The 17634-nt window shown below is 39.6% G+C and overlaps 1 protein-coding gene across 1 annotated transcript in view; it reads left to right on the top strand.

The window, feature by feature from the left end:
- LOC122806809 (tropomodulin-3-like) overlaps nt 1-17634 on the top strand; it is a 792984-nt gene that overhangs the window by 476264 nt on the left and 299086 nt on the right. The gene's annotated exons all lie outside the window — the stretch shown is intronic.

The following is a 17634-nucleotide window of genomic DNA, read 5'->3' as shown; positions in this document are numbered from 1 at the left end:
TTTCCAGTCCCAAATCTGACAGTGCAGTGATTTCCTTGGCAAATCTTTCTGCAGCTAAACCTTTAGTAAATGTTATTCCCTACCCATCTAACTAGGATGGGAAAGCTTTTGATATATTTGAGAAAAAGTGTATTCCTCTGCTACTCGTCAGGCATCTATATTAATTAACACTTTTGCTTGCTTCTTTTGAGAATGTAAATACCATTTTTGACACTTTTCCTTCATATGAGGGCATGCCTTCGCCGAATAATCTTACCACTTCTACTCTTAAGTAACCAAATGTTCTTTTAAGTGTGCTTAGGACCAGGCTGATGCAGTTTCCAAAGAAGCAACTACCGGCCTCATATTTTTCAGCCCTCCTTGTCCACGCCTTTTAATGGTTTCATCCCTGACTCAAGATCCTTTTAAAATAACAAAATAAGCAAACTCCATAATCTTAGCTACACGCTCTAGAGACCTAAACCTTGTCACCACAGTAAACGGAACATGCCGGAGGGATAGATTCATGTCCCAGTTACTTCCCATATTCTGGAATAAACTGCCTATTTATATCAAACAAAGCTCCTCATTAGCACTCTTCAAGAAAAATCTTGATTGGATGGGAAATAGAAAATACACTCCGGGGATCACCTCTGTGGCTCTGCTCGATATTGGCACAGGAAAATAATTTTCTTGGGTGGCAAAAGCCAGGGTACCTTTTTGGCTGGGCTTGTATAGGCCCCAGGGCCGATAGCCTAGTACCTACCTATGAACTTCTGACAATCAGATTTTCAAAAAACAATGGCAAGAAGGCTCCAAGAAGGGGGAACTTTCCAGAAACCAGGACACTCCAACAAATCTGATTGACTATCTACAAATTGCTCTACCCAGACTCTACATGAGAAAGATTCAGTGGTACCTAAAATCTGTTTGGTCCCAACACCAACAATCCCTAATATTTCAAATTCCAGATTTGGAATTTGTAAAAAGGGAATTGATTTAGTGGAAAGACCAGTTTTATCTAAGTCCATGTTTCCCATTCTCCCTTCAACCTCCAGTGCAGTTTGTAACAGTGCAGTTTGTAACAGCAGGACCAAATACTAGAACTGTCTCTTTGGGGGTAAAATGCAAGGTTTTGAACAAAAAGACAAAATGCATACATATAGACTTAAAAATAGATATAAGCACTTATAAATGCATTCAACTCTGTCATCTGAATCACAGGACATCTTCAAGCGATTACAGACAGTACCACAGTGATGTACATAAACAAGTAGTCCCAGATCATACCCTGTTCTAGGATTTTAGCCAGCTATGGGGAACACCTTGGGCAGATCTATTCACCTCCATTCACAACAAACAACTGGCAACATTCTGCTCCAGGACTCCTGGCAAGCAAGCCTGGAAAACAGATGCATTCTGTTTTCCTTGGACAGGAATGTTTCCATGTGCCTTTCCACCATTTCAGCTAATATTCAGAGCCATTCTAAAGATTTGTAAAGGCACTCCAAATACCATTGTAGTGTTTTTTCCTGGCTGAGGCAACGGTGGTTCTCCCTTCTTTTTGAAATAGCCAGGGACATTTGATACAAGCTTCCTCACAGACTGGTTTTACTCTTACAAGACAATGGTGTTTGATACTTCCCAACCCCAAACAACTACAACTGATTGACTGAATAAAATAATTTTATACCTTTTAGTTTTAGGGACATGCAGCAGGTAGTAAGGAAGTTGAGAAGGACTGCTATTAGAAAATCATATATTAGCAAATGGAAAGGGTTTTCTAGTTGGCAAGCACACATTCAGGGATACTGTTAGTGTTTGTGTGAGTTGCTATCCTATGGACTGTCTTAGTCCTTGGTCAAGGTTCACTTGTCAGGCATTTTATCATGTCTGCCCATAGATCCACCTCTTTCAATGTATCCTAATGTGAAAATGATTTTGAAATAAATGTTGCCTAAGACGCATCCTAGGAAACCATTGGGACCCCCCCTAGTATCTTAATCTTGTGTTTAAAAAAAAAAAACTTAAGCTTGCTCCATTTAAACTAGCTTATCAGGCTGCCTTATGGTTCTTAACATGGAAAGCTTGATACTTGCCCTGACCTCTGCAAGAAGAGAGTATCTGAGTTACAAGCTGTCTTGGTGGGTTAATCTTATCGCATTTTCCAGAAAGATAGGATTTCTTTAAGAACGAAGCCTTCATTTATGCTCTGAGTGGTATCAGAGATTACCTTAAGCCAAGCTATCTACCTCCCTGTCATCTTTCCAGAACCTACAAATGAAGGAGAATGGATGCTTCGTACCTTCAATGTCCTTGGACAACTCTGATACTATCATGGCAGAAAAAAATCTTTCAGAGCTTCTGACCAGTTCATTTCTTGTTGAGGTAAGAAGAAAGGACAACCTGTATCAAACAGATGATTTCAAGGCTGGCTGCACACTGATCAACAGCTTAATTTCAGTTCTTCAGCTGTCTCGCATTTAAAAAAAAAAACTGAAAGACAATGCCAGGGATTCTGTCACTTTTAGAAATTTAAGTTATGACTGGTAAGTCCACTGCGTATATGCCAGTAAAAAAGAAACACAGAGAACCTGAAAAAAAAAAATCAACTGGAAATGATGAGAAAAAAAAAAACTGAAGAATCTCGCAGCAGTTCAGCAAAAAGCAGTTCAAGCTTCAGCTTTGGTACAAGACATGGCTTCCAGTAATCTAGAGGAAAAACTAAATCAATTGTGCTCAGAGCTGATTAAAATAAATTGTGTCAAAGTGAACCAAACTGCAGTAGTGCAAGAAAATTTAATAAATCCAATAAAATGCACCAATTCAATACATAAAATAAAATAAAAGATTAGCGATTTCATACATAAGAGTACTTCAGATCTACATAAAAATAGCAGTTACAATTTAAATAGTAGAAGCAATTAATGCTGCAAATCACATGGCTTTAAAATAGGTTTAAGGTAGATGAACACATTTAACCCCTTAACACCTGTAGCTTGTAAAAGTAACATCCATTTTACGTCTTGACATTCAGTCTTAGTTGATATTCTTCGTGTTTCACTGTTGCAGTTATTACATTTGGATTATCCTGCTGGCCTGAATTCCAAAGTCTTGGGTCCTGCGTCAGTTGCTGTCGCCTCTTCCCTGATGTCAGGTCTTCAGTCGTATAAAAGATGCAGCCGACACCATTTTATTTAGTCTTTCTTGCCGCGCGGTGCCCGAAGCAGAAGCAGTTCGCAAGTGCCGGTCGGCCGACTCCTGAGATTTTCGTGTTCGAGTTTCAGATCCGAAATCGTCATTAAAAGCTAAGTACCCTATTGGGGAAACTTTTTTCTTGCTCCAGACCAATGTCAGAAAAACTTCATAATTGTATTTCTTGTGGGAAGCAAATATCTCATAAGGGCTTTCATTCTTACTGTATTCCTTGCCTAGGCCCAGACCACGACGTTGCTAGTTGTCGGTTTTGTGTTAAATTTACCAACGTACTGTTAAGCATCGGTACGATTTTGCATTAAGCTATTTTGGGCGAAGATTTAATTATACAATGTCGTCGGATAGCCATCCGACTAACGGAGTTCACAAAAAATGCAAAGAAAAAGAAAAGGACAGGCAACCGAGGTCCAAAACCGACAACAAAGCTTCTCCTAAGCAAGTAGCCGGTTCACCGGTTCTCAGTGAGGTGCTTTTGCAGCCCCTGACGCCCGCTACTTTAGAGTTGCAGGCCGCTGCCGACTCCCACATGGAGTCGGCCAGGCCACAGGAAACTCAAGGTATTGGAGTCTCGGAGACTATTAACTCAGATGGGTCCGGAGCTGCAGAGCAGACATCGGCTTCTGAGGGTGTATTCAGACCTAAACAATTATATATTAAACCGACTTCAAAGACTAAGACACCTTTAAAGGCAAAGAAACAAGTCCTCCAGTCACAAGGACAGGCCTCCATGCCCAAAAAACAGATGCTCAAAATGGCCGAAGACTTAATTACCTTGATCAGGGGTTCCCATCCCCCTCCTGATAAGAGGCCTAGGCAAGAGACAGACTATGAATCTTCAGATCAGGTTTCCATTTCCTCTGATTCCTCTTCTGATCAGGAATGTTCTCTTCCCCCCATGAGGATTCTGATGCTGAAGAATCAATTCCTTCAGCTTCTCCTCCTGAGGACTACTCTTTTGGGGAAACCTTGCATACCATGAGGGGGAGCACTTCCACTGGGAGAGCCAAGATTTTTCAGAATCTAAGAAAAGGCTCAGAGACTTCCTTTTACTACCTCAACACAGGCCTCTAGCTATTCCACCTGTATTGGACATTGTAGATGTGTTCTCGGAGTCTAGTCTGACCCCTGACTCTTTACCTCCAGCTCCTGTTAAGCCGGACAGATACTACAGAGTCCCTGACTCTTGATAAATTCCTTTTCAAAAACCCTTCTGCAGACCCAGAAACCATTTCTCAGGGTCCAAAAGGGGTCAAGGCTTCTACTGCAAAAAATCCTACCCCCTCTGACAGGGATTCCAAGGCTCTGGATAGATGGGGAAAAAAGATTTACACATCTGCTACTTTGGCTATAAGGGCCTTAAATTGCCAGTTTCATATGCTCAGATATCAGCAATATATCATGACACTGCTTAAACAGAAAATGATGACAAATTCTGAATGTGCAGAAAACAAATAAATGCAGGATTTATTGCATGCAGCTGAACAAGTTGGAAAGCATACTTTGCAATGTGGGTTTGATTCTCTGGAGGCCTCCTGCAGGGCCGCTGTTACGGGTTCTGTCATTAGGAGGCATGCTTGGTTAAAGGAACAAAATCTGCCTGACCATGTTAAAGCAAAATTATTAGATGCTCCTTTACAACATGATACCTTGTTTGGTGTTAAGGCAAGAAGAGGTGTTAAAGAAAATGGAGGACAAAGCTAAATCTATGCAAACGGTCAAGGATTTCTTACAGGTACAGCCACCTAGATTTAGCAGACACGGGCCTACAAAGAATTGGTCCTTTCCAGTCTCAGACAGACCTCAAAGGGACAGATCCAGACCCCCTAGAGGCAGATCACAGCCGCAAGGATCCTACAGGTCTGAGCAGTGGAGTGTTTCTACCTCCAAAGGTGGAGAGGACAAATCACAATCCTACAGGAAACGGTCCCAATGACTTCCCCCTGCCTGTGCCAAGCACTTGTCTTCTGGCAGCACCCTTAGGGGGAAAACTAGCATTTTTTTTCTCAGAATTGGCACATTAAAACCCAGGACAAATGGGTTCTAGACATAGTGTCACAAGGCTACACGTTTCATTTGCATACCCTGCCAAGGGCAAACTGTTGGCCAGACCTGCCAAAAAATCAATGGGCAGAGGCTCAAAAACAAGTTGCAGCTCTCATGGACATGAGGGCTATTCAGCAAGTACCACAGCAAGAGCAGGGACAAGGATTTTACTCAAGACTGTTTTTGGTACCCAGAAAGGACAAAGCATGGAGACCAATACTGTACCTATGTATTTATTTTATTTATTTATTTTACATTTATTTACCAGGCTAGTCCAACTGGATACATTTCCATTTTCAGCAGAGGCCCGGGGAGAAAAGCTCCACATAGAAACAAACACAGAGCAAAAGCAAAGAAAGGAGGTAGAAAAATAACAGGCAAATACATGATTCTAACCTAGATTAAACTAATCATGAATATATACTAGGAAGACCTTTATAGAAATAACAAAGCTTTCAGGTTAAGAAACCCTTTCTCAATGCATTGAGAAAGGGTTTCTTAACCTGAAAGCTTTGTTATTTCTATAAAGGTCTTTTAACTCAACTATTGTCGTTTGGATTTCTATGAACTTTGTTTTAGTGCGTTTGCTTCACTATATACTAGGAAGGACATCACCCAATTTCTATTTCAGAATACAAGATAGGAGAGTTCTATTTTAGTAAAACATTCGTGAAAATATAAATACATTCAGCAGCAATTTACACATATTCTAAACACTTTCCTGAATATACCAAAATTCAGGATGTTGACCTTACAGCAGCTTCTGCCCATGCTGGGCAGCAAGGCTTGGCTCGTGACTTTAGACCTAAAAGAGGCATACCTGCATGTCCCAATCAGACAGTCATGCAGAAGATATTTCAGATTCAAGGCTGGCTCAAAGCATTACCAATTCTCTGCAGTGCCCTTTGGCTTATCTACTGAGCTCAGGGTCTTCACAAAGTGCTTGGCACCAGTAATTGCTTACTGCAGACAAAGAGGTATACAAATATATCCTTACTTGGATGACTGCCTCATACAAGCAGAGAACAAGGGCATTCTACTACAGCATCTGACTTTTGTGATAAGACTTTTAACAGGCCTAGGGTACACAGTCAACAAAAATAAATCAAAACTAGTACCCTCTCAAAAGATAATATTCCTGGGTGCAAGCTTAAATACAACTGCTCAGATTGCTTATCTCACTCCAGACAAACAAAAGCAACTGACTTACCTATTTCAAGGAAATGACAACAAAGGCCCAGTTATCTGCAAGAAAATTTCTGTAGGCTTTGGGCTTCATGGCATCCTGCATCTTACTAATTCCATATGCAAGACTGCATATGAGGAAAATTCAATGGTACCTAAAAAGTGTGTGGACACAACATTGCCACAGCCTGGAAACAATGATTACTCTAATTCCCTGCCTGCAACAGGAATTTTGATGGTGGGCAAAAGCTTGTCACCAAAACAAGGGACAGCCATTCTCACTACCCCCAGCCAGACAGAGCCTAACGACGGATGCATCAGATTATGCCTGGGGGGGACACACATGGCAGGAAGAGGCATTCAGGGCACTTGGTCCACAAACCAAAAGCATCTACATATCAATCAAAAAGAGATGCTAGCTGTTCAAAATGCCCTGACAGCCTTCAAGGACCTACTTCATCTGGGACAACTACTGATAAAGACAGACAACACCATGGTCATTTGGTACATAAACAAGCAGGGGGGCACTCATTCTTACCCCCTGTGCAGACTAGCCATGGCTTTATGGGATACAGCATTGACTTACCAAGTTCATCTGCAGGCACAATTCCTGCCAGGAAAGGAAAATACTCTGGCAGATGAACTAAGCAGAAACTTCATGGATCCCCACGAGTGGCACCTAGATCCACAAGTCTTCAGCATGATAACAATGAGATGGGGACACCCGGACATAGATCTATTTGCCTCTCCTCAAAACAATCAACTAAAAAGATTCTGCACAAGGACTTATCACAGACAAGCTTGGAAAGTGGACACCTTATCTTTCAACTGGATAAACCTATCAGTATATGCCTTTCCTCCACTGCCTCTCCTTCCCAATGTACTCCTAAAGGTCAGGCAGGAGAAACCAAAAATGATTCTGATTGCCCCAGACTGGCCACGCCAGTACTGGTATCCGATCTTAAGAAACTTGTCACAATGCCCAGCCTGGTATTTACCTCAAATACCTCATCTACTGTCCCAGCAAAACAATCAGATTCTGCACAGCCAACTCAGGACGCTAAACCTGGCAGCATGGCTGATAATGTAGCCATACAAACCACACCTCTCAGTAAAGCTGTGATGGATGTCATTTTAGAAGCCAGAAGGCCTAGTACTAGAAAATCCTATGCTGGGAAATGGAAGAGATTTTGTGCTTGGAACCAAGCTCAAGGAACTGATACAGCTGTCCCAAATATTCCTCAGATTTTGCAATATTTAACTGAGATGCTGGACAAAGGCCTATCTTTTTCTCCAATTAAAGTCCATGCCTGTGCCATTTTGGCTCATTACAATACAGAGCCACCACTCCTTTCTCATCCTTTATTAAGGCAGTACTTCAGAGGTGCCAAAAACGTAAGGCCTCCAAGGAGAATGCCAGTACCTGCATGGGACCTCAATTATGTCTTGGAAAAACTCACCTTACCTCCTTTTGAACCAGCTGCTACTGCAGACATAATGGTCTTATCTTGGAAAACAGCTCTGCTCCTAGCAATAACTTCTGCAAGATGAGTTTCAGAGCTACAGGCTCTCATGCCCTGTGAACCCTTTATCAATTTCTATCCAGGCAGGGTCTCTCTCAGAACAAACCCTACATTTATGCCTAAGGTGGTATCCAGTGTTACCCTTAACCAAACAATTCATTAGCCAACCTTTTATCCAAATCCACAGAACAAGGGGGAAAAAATTCTGCATTCTTTGGACGTACACAGACAACTTAGATTGTACTTGGACAAAACTAAAGTTTTCAGAAAGGCAGAGCAATTACTAGTGGCATATGCCACAGCATCACAAGGAAAGGCCATCTCCAAGCAGACTATTTCAAAGTGGATAGGTCACTGCATTCATTTCTGCTACTCACAGCATGGCAAACCAGTGCCTAAGGGCATTAGGCCACATTCAGCCAGAGCTGCAGCCACTTCTGCAGCCTTTGTCAGGGGAGTACCAACCAAAGACATTTTGGAGGCTGCTACTTGGAGTTCGGTGCATACCTTTACAAAACATTACAATCTGCCTCTCTACTCTAAATCCAGGGCAGGCTTTGCCACTGCAGTTCTGCAGGGCCTCATAGCCGCTCCTAATGCTGTTTAGCTCCAGCCCCCCAACCATAGCTTTGGGACTCAACCCAAATGTAATGACTGCAACAGTAAAACACGAAGAACATAGTACAGTTGTGTACATTTACCATAAATGTAGATGTTCGAGTGTATTCACTGTTGCAGTCCAGGTTACCCTCCCGCCATCTCCCTTATTTTTGCTGGAACTTATCTTTACTTCTCTTATCTATACAACCTAGGTGGTGTATTTGCTTATAGATGAAGATAAAGCTTATTTTGGTGCATGTGTGTTTTACTTACATAATTTTAGCCTACCTTTTTGGGGGCACCTGACATCTGGGGCAAGAAAAACTAAATAAAATGGCATCTGCTGCATCTTTTATACCCCTGACGACCTGACGTCTGGGAAGAGGCAACCGCAACCGACGCAGGACCTAAGACTTCAGAATTCAGGCCTACTGAGGGCAACCTGCCAGCAGGATAACCCAAATGTAATGACTGCAACAGTGAATACACTCGAACATCTACATTTATGGTAAGTGTACACAACTGTACTTTATATCACCACCTCTAACATTAGGCTGACAAATCTCCAATACTGAAAATTTAAAATGATGATTATTTCCCATCAGGGTAACATGTTTTGCAAGGGCATTTTTACTATCATTTCTCTGGATACTGTAAAGATGCTCATATATCCGCTCTCTCAAACACCTATTAGTCTTGCCCACATAAGGCATTCTGCAGAGCTCACAGGAAGCTAAATACACAACATTCATTGTATTGCAATCAGCATATACTTTAAGCTTATAGACATGTCCAGTCACAGGGTGTACATATATCATCATTACTTACATAAGAACACATAGTACATTTACAAGGAAAAGTTCCTAAAATGGCATTCCCTAAATGTTCATTCCTATTATTAACAACTCTGTTGGATTTATAACAGAGCAGTCTCTTTAGACATTTTTGATTCTTAAAAGTAAATTGTGGCACTTCACCCAATGTCTCCTTATATTTGGCATCTGATCATATTATTTTCCAATGTTTTTTAATAATATTGCATATAGCAGAAGAATAATTAGAGAAAGTGAGGCACATTCTTGCCTTACCTAACAAATTCCCTGTCTTATTATTGACAGGGCCCACATCTGAATTCAGGTAGGGTTTTGATTGAGTGTTCCTCTGTGTTTTTTTTGTTTTTTTGGTGGGGGGTGTTCATTAAAACAAAAGGTCTTATAAAATGTGACATAAGTTCAAATGCAGATGACAAGAAAAAACTGTATAAAGGATCAACCTGCCAAATATTAGTGGGTGCATGTATCATGAAAGCTGGAAATATATATTTAAAAAGCCAGTCATATGTAGTATGTGGGAATAATGACTTCTTACAATGGCAACACTTTCTATAGTGTCTTAAAATGTGAATGGTCTCACAGATATGTACAAAAAGGAAAAAATATTGAATCATATTAAGAAATACAGAGTGCAAATAGCAATGCTACAGGAGACACATTTGGAAAGAATTGAGCATGTGAATTTGATAAAGAAAGGATTTCAAGATGGATATTTAGCAGAATGTCAGCGACAAATGAAAAAAGGGGTACTTATATTAATTGCTAGAGGAGCTCCAATACTGATAGAATGGGGAAAATGGCAATATGCTAGATTTGTGGTAATAAGTGGCTACTGCAAGGGACGAGAATTACACTGGCATATGTTTATATTCCACCTAAAACTGCTGTTACAGAGTTGTAAAAAAAGTTTAGGATAAATAAATCAGCTGTCAGCAGGGGATATTAATTACAGGTGGAGACTGGAATTTGATTTGCAGCAAATGAGGATGTATCTGTGTGGCTTAGAAAGAAAAACATAAAATAGGATGTATTTATTAAATTATTTATGAAAATATTTGGTATGGAAAGATGTGAATTCAGTAGTAGTAGTAACTCAGAGAGTAACTGGGCTAGACTTGACTGCAATTATCTTTCACATGAACATGTGCATTTAATTGAGAGCTTTAATACACATCCAATAACTATTTCAGATCATGCTCCAGTAACAACAAAGACAAAAATGCTGGATAAAGAAGTGAAAATGAGACACTGGTACTTTTCCACTGACCTGTTAAAAAAAAGATTGGAATTTAAGGAACAAGTAGTGAAATTATTTAAGTTAGTAGGGAAGAGAAAACGCACTCCAGAAATTATAGCTAGTGAGTTTGATGAAATGAAAGTGGAGTTTAAAAACAGGATACAAATAAAAGAAAAAGTGAGATGGTTAAGAAGTAACAAGAATTATTTAAAGGGGATGTCAAAGGATAAAGTATTGCAGAGTAAGGGAAATCTCACAGAAAAAAAGAGCTGCAACTGCAGGGTTCTAAACAGAAAATAAGGAACTAAGGATAATATGCACGAGTTTAAAAAGATTGCTGTTAAGCAACTGTTTTTTTGATAACTCCAGAGCGCAAGAACATTTAGCACAATGACTTGATCAACAGAAAATAAAAAGGGTTGTTGCCAAACTTAGGGAGCCTATAACAAGAAAAATAACCAGACATCCTGTACAGGTATTAGAAATATTCTGGAAATGTTATGAAAATTTGTATAAAGCAGAGAAATGGGTAAATCACAATAAAGCACAAATAGAAATATTTATGGAAGACTTATATGCCAAGGCTAGAGGTAGATGAGGCTCAACAGTTAACAGTCAAGAGAGGAGGAGATGAGATAAAAATGGTGATGTATAAGCAATCTGCACCAAAGTCCAGGAATAGATGGTATTCTGATGGAAGTTTGGAAGCTAGCAGAGGAGAAATTGTTAAAGGTCTGGAAGGTTTTGTTTAATAGCACCAACATCTTGTTCGCTGTAATACCTAAAGATGGTAAAGACCCATCAAATCCAGCTTCGTATAGGCCCATTTCAATTTTAAACCATAATTATAAGGTGTTTGTCTATAGTGTCTAAAAAGTTGGTAAAGGTGTTGACAGAATTGTTACATATTGATCAACATGGTTTTGTGGTGGGGAGGCAAACATTTAACAACATTAGTAGAACTGGTGACGCTGCGGTAGCGCTGTCGCCTCACAGTAATACGTCCTGTTCAATTCTCAGCTAGAGCGTCTTCTGTCTGGAGATATGCGTGAATGGGCATACCTTCGTTGAAGGTTGTGCGTCAGGGCTGCCAACTCGGCACGTAAAAATCTACTGCCAATCATTAGCGGACCAGATTTCCGCTGTGGCGGCCCCTAACTGGGAAAAGCCGAAAGGCACAACAAGTAGAACAAAAAAGCAATGATGATCCAGAGAAAATCAGAATGTAAGAAGATGTTGTTGTTGTTGAGCCTTAATGCAGAGAAAGCATTTAACAGAGTAAACTGGGATTATGGGAACAGGGCTATATAAACACTTGCATTCACTAATACAGTAATAAGGTTAATTAGGAGGATATGTGATGGATGGGAGGCAAAAATCAAACTGGGAGGGGTTACTCTTTGATAAGATGTGTTTGAACAGAGAAAACAGACAAGGGTATCTTCTTTCCCTTTGTTTGCATTATATTTAGAACAATTGCCAAAAAATAAGGGACTCAGAAATTCAAGGATATAAGTGGTATGGTAATCAACCAAAAAAAATTGATTATTTTGTAACTGATAAGACCAGAAAAGGACATTGTGGTGGTGTGGAACATTCTGAGACTGTTCCAATTTTTTTTTTTTTTTTGGGGGGGGGGTGTAGAGTTAATAAAAATAAAACAAAGGCTATGGCTGTAAATTATGTACCCACACATGAATTGGTTCGGCAATACCTATGTCTATGGGATATGATAAACTGTAGTATATAGGATTATGGGGTAAAAAATATTTTTTTTATGGCAGCTAGGGATATGTTTGAAGAAACTAAACAAAAGATAATACAAAAACTGAGAAACTGGAAGCTCTTGCCTGTGGATGTGGGATAGCAAGACACAAACATTAAAAATGCTTTTATGTCCTTTTAGTTTTATACACAGGTAAGGCATATTTTTATTAACCAGAGAAGTAGTGGATAGTAATTAATGAAGATTTAAAGGATTTTATTTGAGAATTGAAAAGCAAAATTTAAATGTGGTAAGTTATTTCTTCCAACATAATTAGATGTTTTAGGATTTCCTGATTTGAAGAGATATTTTAGAGCTACACCATTAAGGCTGTTGTACGTAACACAAGTGAAAGCTACAGTTCAGAGTGGAAAGGGATGATGATGAAGCAGAGGGGAAATTCAACAAATAAGGTGAGAGTGGGATTTGGGATGCAGAGCCTTAAGAAGAATAAATTCATACAAAATTATGTTCATAAAGTATCAGAAAGTATACTAAGAACTAAGTCAGCACAGGGATAGAGAAAGGAGATTCTTCTGATAGGGATGACTGCATTTAAGGAAACAGAGAATAGGCAAGAGGGGGCTGGAATTTACTGGAGGAAGTTTGCAAAGGAACCAAGGTATTGGGAAAGGAAATAGAATAGGAAATATATATGGAGAGATTTGGATTGTAGGTTATATACTGCCTTCCCTGTCAGGGATTGATATCTGAATATAGGCAAAAAGAAAAGGGTATGGGAATCCTAAGTGAAAGACCTACACTGGTTGAGTTTTTAACTAAGTATAGAATGAAGCTGCTGCTGCTTAAAAAGGGATACTTACTAGGGCTTATAAAATATTGCATGATAACTCTAGGAATCAGTCAGAGGAGGTCAGAAAAGATTGGGAAGAGAGATTAGATGAGCATTTCACAAATAAACAATGTATGATGTATATATGGCTCCCAAATATGCTACAAAGTCTGGAAGAGTTAATATTTTTGCTTGGAAGTGTTTGCATAGGTACTTTTATACCACAAGCAGACTCAAAAGATTTTTTTCCTCCGGTAGACTGCAAATGTTGGAGATATGGTGAGGAAGAAAGAGGTACCTGCATCCATATGTTTTCAGATTGTAATTAGTTGGCTCACTTTAAAAATTCCGTAGAGAGTATTCTCAGGAATACTGGGAGAGCAATTAAGTGTAGCTAAGGAAATGATTTTTTGAGCTGGGATACAGAATCTGAATTGTCTAGGCATGGTAAGGCCTTGTTAAATTTAATTCTGGTGGCTGCCCAAAAAGCAATTACTAGAAAATGGAAGTCAAAGTCTAAATCAGCAATATTTGAAGTAGTGAATATTGTAACAGAGGTAATAGAACAGGAAGTAGGATCTTGAAAAGGGTAAGAGGAAATTACATAGAAAAAAATGGAAATTGTGGAAAGAGTACATACAGAAAAATGTTTTGGAAGAGGAATGAGGTTTAAGAAATGGCAGTAATTGAACAGTTTATCTAATGTTGGATCAATTATATTGTGTAGAAGAATATGAGATTTATAATATTTCTAAATGTGAACTTAATATTTATAAAACATAAGCCTGCTTATGTCACAGGTGATAATTTAATACAGGTGTTTTTTTTTTTTTTTTGTTAGAACAAAACAGACCATTTCAAAATGGTTGCCTCGTGTTATTTCTTTTTATTATACCCACCACAATAAAACAAGATCAGACAAGGTCATGACTCACTTTATCAGAGCCTTGGCTACATTTCTGGCTTTTTGGAAAGGGTTTGATGCTAGAACTGTTGTACAAGCACCAACTTGTTCCTGTTTGTACACTTTTATAGAGCATTATAACCTAGACTTCTTCTCCAGGTGTAGGACAAGCTTTGCTAGGACTGTTATCCATGGGCTTCTGGACCCTCATCTTTCCTACATCCAGTTAGTTTAAGGTATGGTAATCTACCCAGTTTGTTATCAAAACAAAGAATGACACTTCTTTGTTTACTGTATTGAAAAATAATGCCTGATATGGAATGTAATGTCGAACATCAGTTGTTCAACGTCCGCATTCACCATTATTCAACATAGCTGTAGGCGCCGTCAGAAACCCAGGCTGTGCAGCATTACTTGCAGTGAGACCTTAATAGCAGCAGCACAGTTTTTTTTACTATTTTGCAGGGGAGCAAGCCCCCCTGCACCCCTCACACCCCCTTCAAACTATGTATACCAACTCAGAGATTGCACTACAGTGAGGAAAGGGTAAATTCCCTGATTCTTACAGTACCATGATCTCCATTCAAATTTCCAGACTCATAATAACAAATCATGCTGTTATACATTCATTATTACGAGTTTGCAGTATGTCAGTTCAAGATTGTGCACTTTTGAAAGTGTACTTTCGTAGAACTGACGTTTGACCAAAAGTACTTCTAGATTGTGATAGCAAACCAATCTACCCATATAGTTAAGACAGCTGCAACAGTGAACAGATGAAGAACATAGTGCAGTTGTTTAAGTAAACTTATGTAGTGCAGCGGTAGCATTGTTGCGTCACAGCAAGTGGTTCTCCCGTTCGATTCTCGGCTGGAGTGCAGGGAGTGCCTTCTGTGTGGAGTCTGCATGTCCTCCCCGCGGTTGGGTGGGCATTCAAAAGACATGCGTAAATGGGCTTGCCTTCGTTGAAGGTTGGACGTCGAGCTGGCGCCTCGGCATTCATGAAAATCTACTGCCAATCATTAGCAGACCGGAGTTCCACTGTGGCGACCCCTAACTGGGAAAAGCCGAAAGACAAACGACCAGAACAGTAGATGTGCAAATGATCACTGCTGCAGTAGCCACTGTTTCCATCCTAGTTATTTTTTGAGATTTTTTTTTTTTATGACAGAGTATGGACTTTTTATTGTCATATTCATAGCATAGAGCTTTAGACTCGCTCCTTCTTTTGGCATGGAAGCACTGAAGGGTTTTGCACCCAAACCTGGCTTTTTCAGCTCAGCTGACTAATGGTTTGGGTGAGTGGGAGGTGCCCTGAAAGCTTTGGAGGCTAGCCTACTGTTGTATATAGCTAAGGCTACTGCAGGAGTGATCATTCAAACAATTGCTGTTATGCTTAGTTTGCATACACATCTGTACTTTAGAGTTTCTGATCTGTAGGAGTCTTTTATTGAAATTATGATATTTCTGTGTAGCTTAGTTTCATGGAGTTTTTTTGCTTCTGTTTGTAGTTACACTACAGTGCTGCAGCAGTGACCGGACCAGTCAACATATATCGTGCTAGTTACAGTTGTATGACTACCCATTGTTGCTCATCATGGCTTTTAGAAAATTCTTTGTCAAACGTAGGTGTTCTTAGAACTGTTTAACCCATTCCCCACTATGAAAATGGCAATAGATGCATCTATCATTTGCCTTTCTTTTGAGTAGTGCATACAACTGGTCCTGTATATATCTGTGCTGAGATAATGTGGAAATACTGACATGGCAAAGGATATCAGAGACCTGTGTCACTTTGTTTCTCATGCACGGGAAACAAGGACAGCTAGTGTAATGTATTTCATTTTACTATGAAAAATGTGTGAAAACACAAACGGGTAGTCTTCAAAGGTCACACCACAAACACAGCTACTGTTTTTGAATCCTTCTAACTGAAATATGTGAATCTGAAACACAGAATTGTGCCCACTCCTTTATTAGCTACATAGTTAAGCAGAGATGGAGTTGGGCAGACCTTTCTGCAAGGTACTTTTTTTATAGCTGTCTGCCACCCTACCCATGGTTTCCCTACATTATTCTTGTGTTCTGGCTTGTCCGGAGTATTCTGTACTGTTATGAAAAACAGTTAAGGTCGGTGGGTGTGATCGTCAAGCACTGCATTGTTTCTAACTGGAAGAATTGAAGACTGCATAGGGAAACTTGTTTTATTGGGTACTGTTATGATCCACCAGATTGTGTTTCACCAGTGAGAGATTTAACAGCATTCAAACCAGAGGGTCTCAGAGATATTGCAAGTAAAGCAGGCCATGGGGAGGATTGGCAAAAGTAGACAAATTCTATTTGTTATACTGCAGAAAAATTATCCCTTTTAATCTGAGATGTGCTGCTGCGGTGAGTAAATGTGCATAGCTGTACCAAATAACAGTTTAATTAACGTACCTGTATTTTAGCTTAATTTTTATTTAGATTATTTCATCATATGTTAAATATTTTCATTACTTTTGTAAGCATATTTCATCATATGTTAAATATTTTCATTACTTTTGTAAGCATAACATTCTGTTCACTCTGGAATTGAGTTTAGATACGTATCCCACTAGTTTGTATTTTAAATTTTGATTGATGTTGGGTGTGTTTGAAGCTGAAAGTGGCCTTTAAAGCTAATAAATTTACATTTTCATGAAACCAGTGCATGAAAAAAGAATTAAACAACAAACAAGCACTGAATGACCTATAGGCTGTATCACTGGCTGTTGTTTATAGTGGGAGTACATTTAAGGTATTCTGTTTATAAACACATCTTAGAAAAAAAAGGGTTTTGGTCTAGATCTAAGGATGTCATCCATCCCCCTATACTCAGCCCTCATTAGCCAAGTTATGGAGTATCATGCTTCTTTTGGCATGCATCAGTCCAGAAATATCCACCAACTGGACTGCCCACAGAGATACTGCACTAAAAGGATACAAGGCCTAAACCACATGTCCTTCATGGACCAACTCAAAGCCCTGTCACTATACTGTGTATCCTACAGCCTGCTATGAGATGACCTGTGTTTGGCATGTAAGACATCATCCATCCCATTACTGATGTATTTACTGCATATGAGCAAGTCAAATGGCATCAGAAATGCTCTTGTCTAGGGATTTAAACCTCTTCTGCAACATCAACAGAATGGTTTGAAGGGACTGGTAAATTTTGCAGAGGATTTTGCTGCTGTGGAACAGACTCCCTATCTACATAAAACAAAGTTCATCCCTGTCCATTTTCAAGTGTAACTTGGATCTGTGGATGGGAAGCAGAAAATGTATACCAGCTCTGCCCCCTGTACTACTAATGGACAGATGCAGTTCCTAAATGCTTTATCCCAGCCATAGGTCCCCTCAGATTAACTACGGTAGTATGTAATTATTGACCAATGAATGGGTAAGGCCAATGTATAGCTAAATGGCATGACTTAATTTGAGCACAAAAAGGGAAACTAGCTAGGCTTAAAATGGCCCACAAAGGCAGCTAGCCTAGTACTTGCCTATGAACCTATGTATCTGACTGGTTTAA

The sequence above is a fragment of the Protopterus annectens genome, chromosome 7.part0 (assembly GCF_019279795.1).
Source record: "Protopterus annectens isolate FY-2018-M chromosome 7.part0, PAN1.0, whole genome shotgun sequence".
Lineage (NCBI taxonomy): Eukaryota > Metazoa > Chordata > Ceratodontiformes > Protopteridae > Protopterus > Protopterus annectens.
Note: the sequence above shows the minus strand (reverse complement) of the source record. Positions and strands in the feature narration are given on the sequence as shown.